The sequence below is a fragment of the Solea solea genome, chromosome 10 (genome assembly GCF_958295425.1).
Source record: "Solea solea chromosome 10, fSolSol10.1, whole genome shotgun sequence".
NCBI lineage: Eukaryota > Metazoa > Chordata > Actinopteri > Pleuronectiformes > Soleidae > Solea > Solea solea.
This window is the reverse complement of record NC_081143.1, coordinates 11,129,223-11,149,595: the sequence shown is the minus strand read 5'-3', so window position 1 is coordinate 11,149,595 and position 20,373 is coordinate 11,129,223. Positions and strand designations below refer to the sequence as shown.

Below are 20,373 nucleotides of genomic sequence, written 5' to 3'. Positions count from 1 at the left end.
TCAAATTGAATAAGACCCCATTCCAAACTGGTATTATCATCTGTCCTTAGCAATCCCAGTTGTGCTAAATCCAGGTCCAAACGCTCCCACTGGTAAATATTCACACCCATTCACTCATACATTCACACACTGCCAGCACAGCCATTAGTACCAATGTGGGGTTATGAGCCAGGAATTGAACCCTCGACGGCTCACTGTACCACTCAGCCGCCGTCACCCTAATCCTTCCTGAATGTGTCAGATCTGACCACAGAGAAACCACATTCAGAGAAAGTGTTAGTCTGTCCTCAGCATGGGTTAGAGATTCAGTCTCCTGAGCTGATGTTGTGTTATCCACAGCTGTTTCACATTTTTTAACACTAATGAGCTATTTATTTGCAGCCACTGCTAAAAAAAATGATGGCCATATGATTTCTTTTTTTCTTTTCTGATGGTTACAACTTACTTCATCATAGAGCAGCATGAGTCAGCCTTTGATTCTCTCAAGCTAATCTCATCTATTGTATTTCACTTCCTCTCTCATACACTGACTGACACGGGACACATTTGTACAGTCAGTAAAAAACCGAACGTTGGTCTTGCAAACAGTCAGGATGTGTATTTCAGAGATACTAATGTTTTTTTTTTTTAATGAAATAATGTACATTTGCATTTAATGCTATATTGTGGGATAATATTGTAAGATGTCAACTTTAAGTGCTTTGAGATAATGTGATTTTTGGCATTATAGAAATACCCGGTGGTGAAGAGGCTAGCATTGTTGCCTCGGGAGCCTTTCTTTGTGGAGTTTGCATGGGGTTTCTCCCACAGTCCACAAACATGCAGAGTTAAACTGGACATTTTATGTTGACCGTAGGTGTGAATGTGAGAGTGAATGTTTGTCTGTCTTTATATACGGTGTACTGTACCAACACTGGTCACTGTAAATCAGGGGTGTCAAACTCCAAAATTAAAAACTGTGTCTAAGTCGAGGGCCAGATGAGGTCAACAAAAAGTTCAGATGATTTTGAATGTAGAACAGCACATACTGGACCTGAAGTCACATGTATCTTAGCTTCTTAATAATTTGCTGTACTCAATCATTTTTTACTCGGTGTATAAAGCTAAAAGAGAGGGAGCCAAATACAAATGGAGGTGCTGTGCGCCCTCTCTGGCTCTGTGTTTTCAAAGTCCACATTTAATTTGTTTATTTATTTTACTGGCGAAGTAAGTTGGTAAGTGTGGAAAACACGTGATCTTTTGGGCCGAATATATTGCATGGTGGGCCGGATGTGGCCCGCGGGCCTTGAGTTTGACACCTGTGCTGCAAATGATCAAGATTTTACCATTTTCAAATGGAGATGTATCTCAACCAAAATGAAAGACAGCTCATTTTAACACCAGCAAAATATACCAATACCATACTGTGAGACTCTGAAGGCTGTAACATGGTTTCTTCTGTGCACACACACACGTTTCCATAACTTCAGAGGACATTAAATTGACTTACATTCATTTCCTGGAGACTTACTAACCTTAACCATAATTACTACTGACCTAATCCTAACCCTGACCCTGATTTAACCCTGACTAAGCCTCACTTTAAAACATTTCTTAAACATGTTAAAAATGTAGTCATTCACATTATTGGGGACTTGACTTTTGTCCCCATAAGGAAGACAAGTCCTCATAACGTGACTGTGTAAACAAATGTAGGTCCCCACAACATAAGGAATACTCACACAGACACACAGACACACACACACACACACGCGGGATTACTTAATGCAAGGCTCTGTAATTATTCCACACTCATTACTTAATCATACCAGATTGATTCTAAACACAGCACTGTAAATATCCTCTGTTCCGTTAACACCCTCAAGGTGCACAGGATGAGGGAAATTGGGTCAGCCAAAGTCTTCGGGGACAAAGGCAGAGGCAGAAACATCACATTTCGCTCCGAGCATAAAAGAAGCAAAGAGCACGGAAACTCGCAATCTATTTACTTTGCGACTGGAGGTGTATTTGAAACGGATGAATTTCTGAAGAAAGAAAGTCTTCACAGAGAGTGCTGCCGTTTCACTTTCATAAAGTGTCAACTCTTGCTTTAGTTGCTCATTTGTTGTGTTTCATTTTGATAATGCTGAGTGAAAATCCCCAGAGTTTTTTCCTTTAATGGAGTGTTGACAGTTGGTGTATCTTATGGCCCTGTACGTTCTGCAGCACAATGGTTGGGTGACATGGCGTGGGCCAAGAAATGCTGCCAATGTAGAAAATGTTCACTCACATAATGTCCTCTGATGTGCTGGTGCATCCTTAATTCTAACTTTGCTCCAGGGGAAATATTGCTTTGCACTCAGACCTCTCCCAGTGCCATCACTCCATATGATGTCAAGTCAAGTCAATACCCTGCTGTTTTACTCTTCTGCAAACCATGGGAACATTTGTACATTTGTACAGACACAAATGGAATGACACACAGACGTATCTTTTTTTCTTTGTCGTTTTAAATAAGTTTTCTGGAAACACGGCATTGTTTCAGGAAAGGTCTTCATCCACAGGAAACCTGGAGAAGAAGACACTGCAGTTCTGCATAGAATATTAGCAGCGAGTTTCAGTCAATCATTGAGTCCAGAATGAACCTTTTTGTACTTAAACTGTCACTGGTGATGACAAACAGGAGTGCTTTATGTTAGTTGTCTACCTTGTGGCTATAACGGATACTGCTGTGTCTATTTTCTATTTAATTCCTTCCTTGTAAGACGTGGTACTGATGCAGTGAACCGGTCACTGTTCATTACTGCTGCTGCTGAATAACAGCTGCCTGTCGCTGTCCTTTGTCCTGACGCTTTTGAAGTGACTCAATTTTGCTATGTGTTGTTTTTTCTTTACATCCCCCCTGTTTTTTTAGAAAAATAAAAAAATAAACAATAATATGTGTCAATATCACACAGGGAACTCGCCTCAAAAACATTGCCTTGGGTCAAGTGTGTGTTTGTGTCTATTCTCCTCTGATGAGAGGAGCTCAGGACAGAGAGCTGTTATTCCAATAGTGAGCCTGCCTACTGCAGCTTTAATATTCTTCGTCAACAGTTATTGCCACTAACAGAACAAAAGGCAAAAGTTATGAGCAAAACCTAAAACTGTCAGAATGGTTGATTCTTGCCTATGTCTATTACACCATGAGGGGAACAATGGTCTTTTTCTAGCTTAACTGTAACCTAACTGTGCCTAAACCGGATCACATTCATAACCTGGAAATGTTCATTTCCACCAGAAGTGCCACAAGTGATTGCAGTTTATTATCCCTCATCTGACTCTTCACTTCCACGTGTGTTGGAGAACCTATGTAGCCTTCAGTTAGCATCACAACTCAAAAGACGTTTCGTTTGTCCATTGTCTTCAAATTAGTTTGAACTAAAGTTTACACACTGGACCTTTAAAAGTCAGTCATCATCTACCACTTTATCCTCTGCCAGAGGGTCGCGGGGGGTGCTGTGCCAATCTCAGCTACATCGGGCGATAGGCGGGCCATTCACTCTCACACTCACTCCTATGGTCAATTTAGAGTGTCCAATTTACCTATCCCCACATTGCATGTTTTTGGACTGTGGGAGGAAGCCGGAGAACCCGGAGAGAACCCACGCACACACGGGGAGAACATGCAAACTACATGCAGAAAGGCCCTTGTTCCAACCGGGGCTCGAACCCGGGTCTTCTCGCTGCAAGGCGAGAGTGCTAACCACTACACCACCGTGTGGCACCCTTTAAAAGTACTTCGGTTAAAAGTTCTAGTTAAAAGAATACTTCACCAATTTGCATTTAGCTTTGTATTACTAGAATAGGGTTAGTATTTTTGAAGAAAATGTGCTTCCCAAATTCAGAGTCAAGAAACTGCAACTTTTTAGACCCACACGTAGGGGGACGGGACCTCATTCCCAGAATGTAAACAGTGTCCGCCATCTTTGTTACGCTAACAGGACCAAGTGTCACTGGTGGGCACGTAACAAAGAAAAGAATGAAGATATTTCTCAACTCAGGGGAAAATAAGGTCGGGAAGCACAATTTCCAAAAATACTATCAGTGAAGTATTCCTTTAAAGTAATCTGGAGGTTTGTGCTTGGTTATTTAAACACAGAAAATGGTTGAGAAACTTCAAACTGACCCCTCAGTTTGTAACACCTGAATGAGTTACGCTCATTCAAACTAAAGTCAGCAACTTCTGTGCGGAAATAATGTAATGTAATGACGTGTCCACCGTCAGTGAAGCAGCGGTGGTGTCACTGTATGACTTGTGTGACTTTGTGAAACAGTTCCTCCAGCGTGAGGTTACTGTGAGTACAGGTAGAACAGCTGCACCTGTGGTGAAGTCGGGGCTCCTGTGATCAGACTTATTAAGTATGTGCTAACATCTGCAGCTCCCTGAACACCGTGCGACACACTCTAGTTTTGTTGACGACGTGTTGCGAAAAAATTAAACAAACTGTTGAAAATGCAGTGATTCAGGAGATGGCTGGGCATTTTCCAGCATGGGGAGAATTCACCCAGGGAATGAATAACCTTAAATGTCCGGACTGGACCTTTGCATGCTAATGACTGACCAAGTCCATTTAGCCGCCCAGCTGCAGGCTTCACACTTGCACCATGCTGCTTCTCTCTGTCGCTGTTTTTCCTCTTTCTATCTCATCACGTATGAGAAAAAGGTGAACTTTTCTTTAGAGTTTAGGTTTTGTGACACACAGAATACGTACACACATTTTATCGACAGACAATTTCACCCATGATAAAAGAGGAGAGTTGAAAGATAAATTAATAAAACTATATTTCAATGTAGAAACACTGATACTGCTGTATTTCTTCAAACAGTGACATCACACTACCTCAAAATTAATTCCCAGTTTACAGTCTTGTACATTTACGCTAGTAGGTCTACATATATATATATATATACATACATACATACATATATATATATATATATGTGTGTTTTTTAATACTTTTAATTTGTCACCCATGTAGTTAAGACTTTACAAAAAGAGTACATTAATTATCATTGGTTAATGCTGTAATAAGCTATTACTAATGTCAAATAAAGTTTGAACTAAACATTTAATAATGTTAATTCGGGTAATTAAGATATTAATTATTTTAAAAGCATTACTCAAGGGTTTATAAAGCTACTGGTAACTTCAGTTAACACTGAATAAGTATAATAAGTATAACTGAATAAGTATTACTTAAGTATCGTTACGCTGTTATTAACCCAAGACTCTTATTATTAAGTGGGCAAGTCTTAATAAACACAGAGCACGTTACATAAGCCTGACATTCAACCACTCAGATACTAAACATTTACCCACTTTACAATAATGTTAATAAATGCTTATTTATAGCTAAGTAATGCAATAAGACTAACAAAGGAACATTAATATTGGTAAAGTTAAGGTATCGTTAAGTCATGATTATTTAGTGCTATCATACATAAGTGAAGTGTCAGTTATGGGAAACTACATTTCAATGATGAAAGACATTTAGAGTTATTTAAGGCTTAATGTCAGTTAACATTTATTACTGACATTAACAGTAGCTGTATAGACCATTGAATAATACTGCATATAAATGAACTATTAAAAACTTGTTAAAAAATGAATTAATTTGTATTTTATTTTAGCCTGGTTTCATTTCTCTTTTGCTTTCATTCATATTTTGTTGAGTGATTATCTTCTTTTTCCTGTCAAAGCACTTTGTAAAGCTGCATATAGACATTATAATATTATTAATAACACAGTGAGTGTGTGTGTCGCTGTCCTGATACAGCCTGTGTATATAATCATGTGGGAGTTCCCCGGCTCCACAATGTGGATAAAGTCTTGTAAAGGCCGCGTGACTTGGCTTGATTAGATGAAGGCCAGTGTGAGTGCACAAGCCCTTCTGTCTGCCACATATGGAGAAGATGCGTGCAGTCATCAGTGAGTGGCCCCCACTGCAAAGTGCATATGCTGCACCACTGACGGTGCCAATCACGCCTGTAGGCTTCTGTTACTGTAAACACTGCCATGAGGTCAGCTTCCTGTCCAAAGATGACCTCTGCTCCGACACGCGCATGCTCACACGTGACAGTTAGGAGCAGAACTGTCATTCGTCGTTTTGTGTGACAGTTTTAGAAGCATTTAAAATATGACTGAATACTATTGGCAAATACTCACAGGGGGCAATCGAGTGTCTTTACCCCTCAAACCCAAATTTAGGGAATAGAAATATATTTTTTTAATAGATAGAATAGACAATTGAAGTGAAGTCTGCTGGAAACACAAGATGCACATTTCTCTCATCTCCCTGTGTGTGTGTGTGTGTGTGTGTGTGTGGCTGCACTCACCCCTGGGACTTTTCTTTTTAACCCAGCAGGATTTTTTTAGAGAGTATGTGTGGTACTGTAAAATGATTCTGGGAGGAAGTAAAAGTGAAAATAGATAATAGACATTTTATTCCCCAAAAGCACGGCACTTAGCAACGACATAACAATGCTTTCAATTTCTGATTGTTAATAAATAAACAGCAACTGTGTTACTAACATGTGATGTCACTAACCCATGCGTTTTCCTGCTCATTGTCATGCTGTTTGTCCAATCCAGGGAGCATTTGGTAAGCGGAGCCATCAGCACAGAGTGCTAACCTGCATTTCCATTAGTTAATAAGTGTTAGAATTATGACCAGAGTTTCTCTGACTAAAATTTGAGAGGTAGAGTAAGACCTCAACAGTGTGAACCTCCGCCAAGGCTGCGTAGTTTGCCATAATGTCACTCAACTGTGGATCAAAAATCTTATAATTAGTTTCTTGGGCCATAACCTACATCCCCAGAACATTTCATATAAATCCATTCATCACTTTCTTTGCTGCTTACAAACAGACAGACAGACAAAAAATACAAGTAAAATAAACTCTCCCGCACCCAAATCAATAGAGAAAATCAAATTTTTCCCCGGCAGGGACACAGGAGCTGCGGTCTTATTTGGCAAGTTTGAGTAACTTATTTAAATATAAGCAAATGCCTGTTACATTTGAACCTTTGTTAAATGAGTTCACACAACGGTCATAAGCCCATCAGCTCCACAAGATCCCGCCTGTGTTTTTCAGTATACTGGTGTTTTATCTCATTACAGCCGTGAACAGATGGAATATGGAGCTAAAGTCGTCTTACAGAGTTATCCAGACTCACCTGATGAGTGAGTGAGTGAGTGAGTGTGATGTCAGTGGCCACTCCCTTAGAGGAAAAGGCCAAGAAGTCGCCAATAGACGTGGGACATTGCAGAAATTACACACTGGAGTTTTAAGTAAAACCAAATTAAGGATCTGGGTGTGACAGTGGCTCAGTGGCAGAGCAAGTCACCTTTCAACTGAAGGGTTGGGGCTTGGATTCCCAACTCTGTTGGTCTACATGCCAGTGTGTCGTTGTGTCGCTGAGTAAATATATGAATTTTATTGTTATTACTTATGTGAACATTCTCAAAACCTGTGTTTTTTTTTAGTATTCTGGTTGCAGTGGGGCGGCCTGTATTCAGCAACTTCCAGGAAAACGTGGCCATGTATTTTATATGCACTTTCATTGCATTCATTATTTGGGCCAATAGGCCACACGGCTGGTGTAGTGGTTAGCAGTCTTGCCTATGCAGCAAAAGACCCATGTTTGAGCCCCGGTTGGAACAACGGCCTCTCTGCATGTTCTCTCCGTGTGTGTGCATGGGTTTTCTCAAACATGCTGGTGAATTGGACACTCTAAATTGACCGTAGGTGTGAATGGGTGAGTGAATGGTTTAGAGCTGAAACGATTAATCGATTACTAAATTAAATCGACAACTATTTTGATAATCGATAATTGGTTTGAAGGTTTTTTATTTGATTAAAACAAGATTTCTGATTGTTTAAGCTTCTTAAATGTGGATATTTTCTTCATCACTTTGCTCTGGATAACAAAGAAATCATTAAAAGTGAATCATTTTGGTTTGTGGACAAAACAAGACATTTGAGAACATCATCATTTCCAGGTTTGACGAACACCGATCAACATTTTTTCACGTTTTCTGATATTTTATAGACCAAACGATTAATCGATTAATCGAGAAAATAATCGACAGATTAATCGATTATTAAAATAATCGTTAGTTGCAGCTCTAGAATGGTTGTTTGTCGCCCTGCAATGGACTGGTAAACTTTCCAGGGTGTGACCCTGCCTATCGCCCAAGCCCCCCCCCCCCCCCCAAGTAGATAATGGATGGATGGATTTGGGCCAATGTCGGCCTATAAGCATGGAATTTGGTGCATTAGAGTTGGTGGTTTGCAAAGTGACACACAGTTTGAACAGTGGGTACAGTTTTTGGTTTCTGTTGTTCGTCTTGGCATGCTTGGGAATTTGTGTCTGTGAGATTTTTCCCCTTGAAGTCCCTGTTTCTACTCATGACATACGTTCTTTTACCTTTCACTTTCCCGACTATGATCAAACCAACGAGCTCTGCTTCATGCTCAACTTCTGATGAAGAACTTTCAGAGCAGAGGAGTTCAAAGAAAAAAAACATGGATGTGTCTTGGGAGGTTTTGTAAATGTATCAAGCTAATATTCAGTGTTATTAAAGAAGCCTTAGCAGCGAGTGAGGAAAAGGGATAACTGTGTCATTACAAAGCAATAGCTTTTCATTAAAACTATCTCACTCAGTCACACATATGCCTTTGCTGCCAGCACACACTCTTATCTCCTGTACTGTTTTGTAATTGTCCTTGGATGGAGGACAGAAAATATCATCTCCATTCCCAAACATGCATAGACAAACAACAATTACCATCCCCTGGGGCAGAAGAAGGCAGAATAAACAAGTAGTATATTAGCAAACACTCTGAAGCTCCCAAAACAGGGCAAAGTGTGAGGTTGATGTTCTGCAGGGCATTTTGAACTATTTGTTTTCCTCACATCTCATTTTTGTAATCATGTGAGACCAGATTTCTCTAGGGGGATAAGTCTGTTATGCACTGTTTTATTACTGGAGAAAAAGAAAGAGGGAGGGGAAGGGGGAGAGAGAGAGACAATGCAGATTCTAAAAAAAAATAAAGAACAGGGGTGCTTGCTGGGCGCACAGATGCATTTAATGAAACTGCTTTTGCAGTTTCCTGTTAATCAATGAATTCACTGTGTAATGACGAGTCAGAGAGTGAGGCAAGTACAACACACACACAATTGTGTGAGGATGTAAATAGGTTTCACCTGCCAACATTTCCAAAAGAGCCCCCAGTGTCTGTGGCTCGTGGGAGAGATCACTGAGCAAGGAACGCTCCACCTCTCTGGAGTGAAGCTGTCACATCTTCCTTTGAAAGATTCACCACTATCGCTGATATAAAAGTGAAACCCGGCAGAGATGCTGGCTGTTCAGCTAAAAATAATATATCTTCATCTGGATCAGAATTAATCAGGCTCTGTCAGGTGCATCATGCACTGGGAGGTTGAACATAGTCGATCTTTAAACCGCAATTCAGATATCCATTCAAACTCAAACCTGTTTGAGTTCCAAATATACAGCCTAGAAAAGCTTCAGACCGTCTAAAGTCATTGCTGTGTGTTTCAGCAGAGGGCGCTCTGAGCGCAGCTTGGCTTTAGATCCACTTTAAATGCCAAATGAGACAGTGATGTTATGTTGTTCTGCTTTGGAAATGCTAACAAATTCTAAAGCTAATGACAATCACGACACCAGAGCATCTGGACAATGGCGTGTGGAAGTATTTTGGGTTTTACACCATAGCTGGCAAGAAAACAACCAAATCTGCTGACTCACTTATGTTCTTGAAAGACGAGGGCTGCTAATCGTCAGCAGATAATCAGTCTTCTGTGGCCTCATTCAGCCTCATTTAAACTAAATTCTGGATGTGGAGAGACTGTTTCTACATCAAAACATCTATTTTTAACAGGGAACACCGACTCCCTGCTTCTTCTTGTTTTTGCTGTTTGATCCACACAGACCTGTCACCTTTGTCTTGTTTGTTTTACTCCATGATGACGATGATGATGATGATGATGATGACGGTGGTGGCAATACACTCTTTGAATTTAAAGCAAGTATTTCCTTGAACTGAAGTCTGTTGCAGCTTGAAACCCACTTTGCTGCTTGTACATTTTGGATGACGCGCGTGCGTGTGTGTGTGTGTGTGTGTGTGTGTGTGTGTGAATTATGGCAATTAAGGAGGTGATCTTTATGTGTGGAGCTACTAATGCATTTCAAGACATGAAAGGCTGAATGAAGACCTACGCAGATTTATATTTACCAATATTGTCCTTTACATATAGTGAAAAATTATAAATTGTATATTTTTTAAATAGTGTTAGTTTTCAAATGTTATATATTCATATATATATATATATATATATATATATTCATATATATACATATACATATATATGGATATATATATATATACATATATACACACATATATACATATACATATAAACATATATACATATACACATACACACACATGACAATGAAAATAATTCACAGATTATTTGATGAGATAGAAGTCTCCTACTGTATTAGTGGTAACCAGTTGTGACATTACACATAAGAATCTGAACCTGGTTTTGAAGGACAGGTTTATGGGTTTATGTGAGCTGGTGACATCACATTCCCTGAAGTTGTGAGCACACACACACGCGCACAAACACACGCGCCACTCCCCCTAAAGCGATCAAAGTATTCTACAGCTGATGAATGGGTGTAAAATTGTAAATGGGGCACATTTAAACAGTGCTTTTCGTGTCTTAGTGGTCATTTGAACCACTTCACACTTCCAAGTTACATTCACACAGCATTTTATTTCTATCACGTATCATTCACAGTGCTGGCACAGTCATCAGGTGCAATTCTGAGGGTCAGTGTCTTGGCCAGGCACAGTTCAGCAAGATCGATCATTGATCCTTTTGGTTAGAGCCAGGAGACAACCTGATCTATACCTCCTTATAGCCACAGCTGAAAGTCAATGGGGGAAAATAAAAGTTTAAGTGAGCTTGAGACACTTCCAAAAACCTGAAATAAAAAATATTATTTTTTACTTCACTTCTACTTCTGCTTGTAAAAACAGACCACACCAGCCTAGAGAACTGTCACACCATGTCTGCAGGAACAACAAGGCCTTCTTTTAGGAAGAAGGTCTTGTTAAGAACACAGTCATTGACCTGCCTTCATTTCATACTATCCTCTCAGATAAGCCAGAGCTGATCTCGGTACAGTTGCAGATGCTAATAGTCCGACATTGGGAAATTCCATTAAGGATAGATTCAGCCTGAAAAGGTTTTAGTCTAGACTAAAATAATAATTAATTTTTTAGGCTTTAAGTGAGAGACAAAAAGTCTCTACTTGTGTGTGTACTTGGTCATGAACTACATCCAAAAGTCACCCTTGCAGTAAACTTGCAAAACTTTAAGGAGTGATATAAATACAAATAATTCATCACTGTCTAGCACGTTGTCATGAAAGGGAGATAACTTTCCAGAATTATTTAAAAGAAATGCATAAACACTCAACCTGTGCCTCAGATAACAGACAGAAGATCACTCTGAGTGTGTGAGTGATGCACTCGCTATGCTGAATAAGAAGCTGAACAACAACCTTGTTATTGTTAATGTAGCTTCAAAACCAAACTAGGTTACTCACTTAGTAAAAGTTATTCATGTTACACAGAAACATCTTATTCCTAACATCTTGGACTAACTGCGTGGAATTCTCATGTTCTCCTCTTGTGCACATGGGTTTCCAAAAACATAGTGGGAGGTGTGAATGTGTAATAGTGAATGGTTGAATGGCTGTTCATCGCTGTATGTTGCCCAGGGTGTACAAACACCTTTCACCTTGTGTCAGATGGGTTAGGCTCCAGACTCTCATTTAAATGATAAACTGGTAGGCTACGTGGATTTTTAATCACATGTACATTACCAGTGTTAACAACGATCATCACAGATTCATGTGCAATCAACTTTCCTGAGGTTTGTGGGAACTTCTGCTGTGCTCCACCCCAGTGACAGATGCATTTGACCCCATAATCCCTGGGATAACGTCGAATCAGGGGTTTTGATTAAGTTGAAGTGAGCGTACATGCTGTGTAGAGGCAGTGGGGATGTACAGAATGAGTTCAGGAAAGCAGAAAGACCTCCTTCATGAACTCTCCATGTATGCAGATGGATTACAATGAATTGAACAGGAGAAACCTGGCTACCAATATAGATTAATTATTCATGTTGGGATTGTCATGAGCGCCAGTGGTTGGGTAATTGTGTAATAGGCCTATAAAGTAATTTACAATTGCTGCATCCCCAGGCAATATGGAGTGCGAACAGTGGGAATTATTTGTCAACTTTCTCAAAAGAGAATCACGCCTGATTGATTTTTGCTTAGTTTCATGCAGTTCAGATGTTTGGGGATTGGGTATCTGCCACCTTAAGTGGAGCTAGATTAAAAGAAGTTCTCCCAGGACCTGCCAGGAGAGCAAACTGATGGTGGTAACTAACAAGCGGTGCTTATGCTTCCTCCCTTCTCTCCCTTTGTTCCTATTATTCGGAGTTAAAGATTCCCTATCCTCAGCATTTGCATTTGATTAAAGGTGATTAGATGAACCAGGGTCAGGAAAAAAAAGAAAGAAAGAAAATGGCTCAGAGCTTCACATAAGCTCCGCTACAACTTGATCACCATCAGACAGAAAGGCAGAGCTGATACACTCAAAAAAGGGCCGGGTCAGGTTCAGGCGGACAATTCATTTCAGGCCCGTTGAGAACTCTAATGAGAGTTATTAACACTAAGCTTCATGTATTCATATTATACAAAGATACGGGTTTATCCCAGCTTTCTTTCATTTCATAATTTCAAGACAAACGTTTGATTAAAAGGTTAGATGAGACGGGATTGGGGAGAAAAAAGGAAGACAGAGATGCGGAGCTGAGACCGACCCTCTTTTGTTATGCGACTACTTCTCCTTTTCAACATTTCTCTTGATGTGAATGTTCTTTTTTCACTACATGAGAACACACTGACAGCGTTCAAAGTGAAAATAGAAAATTAGATAGGTGATGAAACAAAAGACAGAGAGACTTTTCAGATGGGATGGGAGTTAATGTGTCGGCGAAGGTGGAGGCGTTACACGGGAATGCAAATTGTAATCATGCAGGTCATGACTTTGTCTCAACACCACAATAATGAGACGATCAAGTGCTAAGATCCCTCTGGGATCATGGAGGCATAGACAGACGCATCACTGACAGACTGTATGCTGCCCACGAAGTAATCTACAGATCACACAACGTGCGCGACTGCAGCTGTTCATTTCAAGAGATTAGCCAGTTAATTGAGTCTTTATCACTAAACACGGGGAAATGGAATTGTTGTAGAACACAGAACTAAAAATGGAGCAAGAATTTGCGGGAATAAAAGTTTTGATGAATTTGCAAAGGTAATACCAGTTTGTACCACAGGAGGTGATACGGAGTAACTATAATGTCCACTCGAAGAAGACATATTTTTATGCCTCCACTCTTTCCTCGAGCTAATGATACAGTGTTGACGTCGCTGCCTGCTGTATTACACGCGGCTGTTTTTACAAGATGAGGACATTTGAATGCCCCTCCCCCTTTTAGACGTATGATATTGTACTTTTACGAATGTCACATCATAAAGGAGTTGTTGAAGCACCACCGTCTCAGGAAGTTAAAAAGGATTATTTTGTCATTACTGTATTTGAAATGCTTTGTATGAAATTACCAAACTGACACAAATTGACAAAACAATGCAGCAGTAGACCAGCAGCTCCTGTGTCCCCAAGAGCTAAAAACACTCTTTTATCTAGGGCTGCAACGATTATTCGATGGTAAATCGATGACTTAATTATTCGTCAACTATTTTGATAGTTGATTAATCGGATTTGGAGGGTTTCTATTACAATTAATACAAGCTTTCAGATTTTTCAGCTTCTTAAATGTGAATATTTCTGGTTTCTTTGCTCCATTCGACAAAAGAATACTTGATTAATCAAGAAAATAATCGACAGATTACTAGATTCTAAAAAATAATCGTTAGTTGCAGCTCTACGTCTATCTATAGATGTCGGTGTGTCAGAATCAGTGGTTTACACATTTCAGTTCCCAGACATAAAAGGCTGTCTAATAGCGAAATAAATCAACAAACTTTTTCTTAACATTTAACTGACCTAAGAAAAAAGGTGAGCTATTTGTTAAGTGGCTTCACTCAGTTTTTTCCTGCGTTCCATCTTTTCACTGAGACAACAACAACATGTTGTATTAATTCAAGCTAATGTTTGCTCAACATGAAGCTGAGGGTTGAACGTGGTTGTGATGGGCAGACAGCATTCTCATACACACCTTGAATGACAGGTACACACATTAGCCCTACAGTAGGGTCATGGTCTCTCCAGTCATGGGAGAGACCAGTGTATTTTCTCATAATAAGAGTTGACCCCCACCAAATTGTTAGACTTTACTTGGGTAGAGTCACTGTTGGCACTTGATCCAGCTCACCTCATGATATCAGCAGCCCTGACCAAGAATTCAACCCACACAGGAAGTCATTCAAGGCCAGGATGTCGAGCCAACCTCAGCCTTGGCTGTATCGTGAGCAAATGAGCACTCCTGGCAGAGGAGCAAGTGTGAAGGGGAAGAATGTAAACCACAGAAATTGAGTCATTTCTCTTTCTAAGTATCATTTGAAAGAAGCTCAGTGTAGCCACATAATCCATTTGCAGTGCATCCACCGGTTCAAGCCTGGGTGTCATTAGCAGCAGGTTCACGTGGAAGACATGATCAGTGCCTTTCTGCTAGTTTAAACAATGTGAACACCCATGAGTATGGCTGAGGAACTTCACTCATTTACACTCCACCTCAGCTGCCAATATTAATAGTGGAAAATCTTATTGTCATCCTATTTTTGCGGCTGGTAATTTCCAGCAAAAGCAGTTATTTGCACAATAACTCACAGTTTTTACACCTTTAACTTCATTTTCTGGTATGAAACTAAGAAGAACCTTAACCTGGAAGACAAGAGCCAATGCACGCATACAACACATGTCATGCAACATGGAAGACAGCCAAGTTAGCTTCAGTGTGGGATAATATAATAACAAAGTGACAAGGAATGATGAAGACATCTCAAAGGTGAGATGATGAGGTGAAGATGTGACAGAGATGACAGCTGTCAGCAGTGATCCCCTAAAGCCTGAGGTTTCTTTGACGCTAATGTATACATATGAAGTCACTCTTGTTCTTTTGCTGCTGCATTTGTGACAGAGCAGCTCTCCATGGAGTGTATGCCATCCCCACCAGCTTCTACATGTGTCATTTTCAATTAATGCAACTCTGGGGCCTGTACTGTTCAGAGAGCAGTGGTCGTTGCCAGGTAAATTAGCTACAGGTACAACATTTTCCTCTAGTTTGTAATCTTTAAAAAAGTGGGTATCCATATGCATTTGGGAAATACCAATGAATGAACCAACATGGCAGCACTGTTGATCATTAATTGAGGGGTTAATGTTTCTCTTTGTGTTAAAAACGTGTTGTCATTCTACATCAAATTTCAGTGCCTAAGGAGTTACTTTCATTACTGTCGGTGAGCCAATAATCATGCTGTTTGACCAACATGTAACAGGGCTTGTAAGTGGCTGTCTCTGGGGGTGCAGGAAGATATGTTGAGAGACAGGGTTCAGGAGTGATTTATTGTTGACCTGCTTCTGCTAACAGCTTCTCAGGTTTTGATGGTATTCCGAAAATTGTCCAATTACGCTCCATGGTAACATTTGAGCTCACACAACAAATGGACCTGATCCAGGTTAATGCATAAATAAATAAGTGGCTGACTGGGAGGGGGCTGTGGAGACCATAGAAGACCATAGCAGTGCATAGAGAGCAGAGACAAGGATTTACAGCCTTGGCACTGCAGGGGTGAATGTTGGTAAACCTTCCATTATGTGGTCCCTGTATACCAGTGAAGACCAAGAGCACTCAGAGAGCACAGATCCTCCTGTGTTTTATACACCAACATTACATTCCGACCTCCTCTTAAAGTGGTCTCGCAGATCGGATAACAGTCCATCCTCGGGTGAGAGCAAGTTTCTAACAGAAGCAAGTATTTACAGATGAACCCATGCCACGCTGAAAACATAACTTCCTAAATTGGGAGGATTAACGACTGCAGTCCAGATCCAAACCTGGATCTTATCTGGACCCAGACCTACTGTATTTCAATAAAACCTTGATAATTGCCATTTCTTTACGGAGTGTTTGTATATGTGACTGCACACTTTTCTAGACTGTACGGCAGCAGAGCTCAAGGGAAAACATCCAAGTGAGACTTTTTCTGCAAGTTGATCTGCAGAGTAATTTTTTTCAAAGGTCAAGATTCAATTCAATGTCCATTTTGTTATAGGTTTCAAAAATCATTGTGGCATTATTATATGACAAAATCAAAAATGAAGTATCCTCTGTATATTCTAATGATTTTTAATTTAAAACATAACAGGATAAATAAATTGAAGAAAAAAATAGATAAAAAAGAAGGAAAGGACAACACACTAAATTAAAATTAAGCACATCGGGTCAAGTACATATAAAGCATCAATTTAAATGATATTACTATATTATATTATTAAGATCATATTTACAATCCCTTAATCTCTTTCTTTCTTTGATAGGAAACTCAGCTCTTGAACACACAAAGGCATGAAACAAATATTAAAATATTAATTACAATTCACCATAACATTACTCAGACAGTTAGACATGTTGTGCACTGTTGCTTGTTGACATTTTGTTCATCTTAATTCTTACTTCCAATGGTGTACACAGTAAGTGTACTGATGGCTCACTGTTGCTTCCTGTGGCCACAAAACAAGAGCGCAGCTCATGTCCACGCTCTAGTGAAATGAGGACAGTGGGTCTCTGGTCAGCTAAAAGCAGCAGACGGAAGCCAGAGATAGATAAGGAGGAAGGTACCCAATCACCATTACTCATTGTTATTTGGACACTCTACATCCAACGTACACCTGGTACCGGCCCCAAGCCCAGAGGCGACAGAGGATTGCATCAGGAAGGACAGTGTAAAAATCCCTGCCAAATTAAATCTGTGGGTCGTCCACTGTGGCGACGCCCAAACAGGGAAAAGTTGAAAGAAAAAAATACTCATGGTCTGGCTCTTCACTCTGCATTTTGCCTGCACTGCAGAGCAGATCCTCCTAACCCTCCCCTTATATGTTGTGAATGATATATTTGAAATAGAAAATAATGCATGAAGTCAATATTAAATACATGTTACAGGAAAAAAAAAAACTGACTATATTGCACTTATACTGCACTACATTTGTAGTCGGAAGGTCACGGTGCTTTTAACATGAACATTAAAAAAAAAAAATAAAAAATAAAAATATATATATATATATATATATATATTAGGGCTATCAATAGATTAAAAAAAATTATTAATCCCACATTTTGAAATGTGTTAATCTAATGACTAATCACACATTCACATTTGTCATGATAATGTGAGAGAGAGTCAGTAGGTGTTCAAATTCCTCTGCTCAGGTCTCAACAATTAGTCACGCATCTTCTTTTGTTTTGACAGTCAAGGCAAAAGGATCAGAAATTCCAGTCATTGTCAACAAACTGTGCCGTGACACCGAGGTAACTTCAGTTTTATCGATGGTTCCGTCGCTCAGCTGCTTAAAATGAAACCTCCCACACAACAATCCCTCACCTCTATCCATCTTCAGCTACTATCTCTGTCTCTCTATCTGACTGACTGACTGCACACGGATAATTCACTGCTTTTATGTCAGAGGTCAGCGCACACCAGAAGTAAACAAACTTGCTTCACCTGCTTTAAAATGATTTGATCGCGTTAATCTCGGCTGTATTAATTGCAATGATTAATGTGTTCACTTTGAGAGCCCTAATATATATACATACATACATATGTATATATATATTTCCCAGCATGTGTCGCGTGAGACTGACCAGTGAAATGACTGGAAGCTCTGAATAAGACAATGAGCCGATAATGCATTGAATCTGTTTGAGAGGAGCTGTCAGTCTTGATGAAATGAAACTTATCTGGACTGCGATCAAGTCAGAGAGTGAATCTGTGAAAAGGCCATTGTCTAATTTGTGAAAAAAATGATGAACAAGCTGTATTGTTGGCGTTTCACACTCCTCTGTAAAGCTACACATTTCAGCTGAGAGCGCGTTCAAAGGTTCCGTGTGGCTGAGGAAATTCGAATGGAGTGTGTATTCAGTCAAATCTAATTGCTGTTGTGTATTCAGGAGACGTTGTAATCCGCTCAGAGTGAACAAGTACAGGGAGGAAGGAGCATGACTCTATTCTACTACTTTCCTTTTCTGTCCAAATTTGCCTTTCATGTAATTTGACTGATCAGTTTCCCTAGTTTAAACACTGGCACCTTCCTGCAGAAGGCAGTTGTTGAACATTCAAACTTCAGGCTTTTATTTTGTAATAGCTTCAGTGTCTGCAGGGAATGTCCAGAATTCTTGAAGAAACTGCCAGAAAGAGGACGTTTTGTCATGAACCTGACATGGTACACAGACAGTGCCCCACGGCAAAAGATAGACAATGTCAATCTTCATCAAATTGTCTTCCACACCACAGGTACCTCAACACAAGCTAAACCACCTGTTCCTGCAGAATAGGAACAAACTGCTGTGTTTTCAGTGACTGCTGGGAAAAAGGTTAAGTCAAACGCTGTTGGGAAGGTTAAGGATGGTTACATCATCATCATCCTGTGCCACACTCTAAAAGATGGCCATATATATGGAGATTGATGCGGCCGCATGTTCTTTTGCAAACATATTACATCAGCAACTCCCATCTGTGTCAAATTAAGGTAACGTAGACCGGACATTTATATTAGACACGATTCTGTTTTAATGAATGAAGAAAATATTCACATTTAAGAAGCTAAACACAATCAGAAGTCTTGTTTTAATAATGAAAAAACCCTCAAACCAATTATCAAAATAGTTGACGATTAATTTAGTGATTGATTAATATTGATATAATGTCCAGCTTACATGTTTGGCTGCAATTTAAATGTAACATGATTCAGTCCCATTTTACATGCAGTGACATCTTAACAGATCAGGATGAATTTTGTCATGCTTATGTAATAGATATAATAGATATAAGGAGGAAAAGTGCTATACAAAACTGGATCCAGTGGATCAGCTAGGATGTAAAATACTAGTGTTTAAGCAGTAGCCGAGGTCTGTGTTCTCTGAGTGCTCCAGTGGGCTGATCCACAAATTATTTTAAAGGCACTCTGTTGAATATTTGGCAAGAAAAAGCAAAGACTAAAGTTAAAGGTGAGCAAACCCCCTCCAATAAATATTGTTGTATATTTATCGGCATTACTGCACCCATGGAAGCCAGTGATGCTGGAGACTAACTCTTATAAACAGGCACACCCTAAAAACTAAAACCAAAAGGAAACATGGGAGGAGGAGCCAGGCAGTTGTTGCTGTGTATGGTTCTTCCACATGCTACTGAGGCCCATGTTTCTTAAATGAATAAATTGTTAAAATGTCTTGTTTCTTCAGACTTCAATCATACAAACCAATAAACACCAAATCAGAGTCAACAGCAGAATGTGTAACAGACTCCGTGGTGCAACGGTAGAGCGTCTCACTGCAGAATCAGAAGATTGCGTGTTCAAATCCTGCCAGGGCTAAAATTCTTGGACCTCTGTTGCTCATTTTGCAAGCAAGTGCAGAAACACAGACACACACACACTCTGTGGGGCGAAGTGATGAACACATTTCCATGGGTATAAGATGTATTGCCTATAAACCTTGTTACAACAAAGAAATTAACCAAACACAAATTTCAAAAATGTCCTTACTTTTTGTGCTAACTTCAAACTACAGTTTTTCCATTCACACCCATTCACTAAATGCATCTATGTACAGCACTGCTGACACAGACGTCAGAAGCAGTGTGGGGTTAACGGTCTTGCCCAAGGACACATTAGCATGTAGACTAGCGGAGGTGGGAATTAAACCCCTATACCTTCATGTTGTACGATGACTCCATCTACTACTTCCACTCACCATGTCTGTCCAGAGAGTTCAACTGAAAACAGTAAATTGCATTAATCTAAAAACAGCCCATTCACTAGAGAATGAACAGAAAATAAAGTAATGGAAAACATGTAAGACATATCAGCGACATAAATTACATTAGCCTTCTGGCAACACACAGAAATTTAACACCGTTGTGCAAAGCAACATATAGCAGTCTATCCTCCATAGTGACTTTAGCCAGTGTGTAGTTCACATTTAGCTCGTCTTC

The 20,373-nt window shown here is 39.8% G+C and overlaps 1 protein-coding gene across 1 annotated transcript in view; it reads right to left on the bottom strand.

Annotated features, from left to right (window-relative positions):
• The window catches only part of LOC131466731 (VPS10 domain-containing receptor SorCS1), a 194,779-nt gene that overhangs the window by 102,397 nt on the left and 72,009 nt on the right, over nucleotides 1-20,373 (bottom strand). The window lies entirely within an intron of this gene.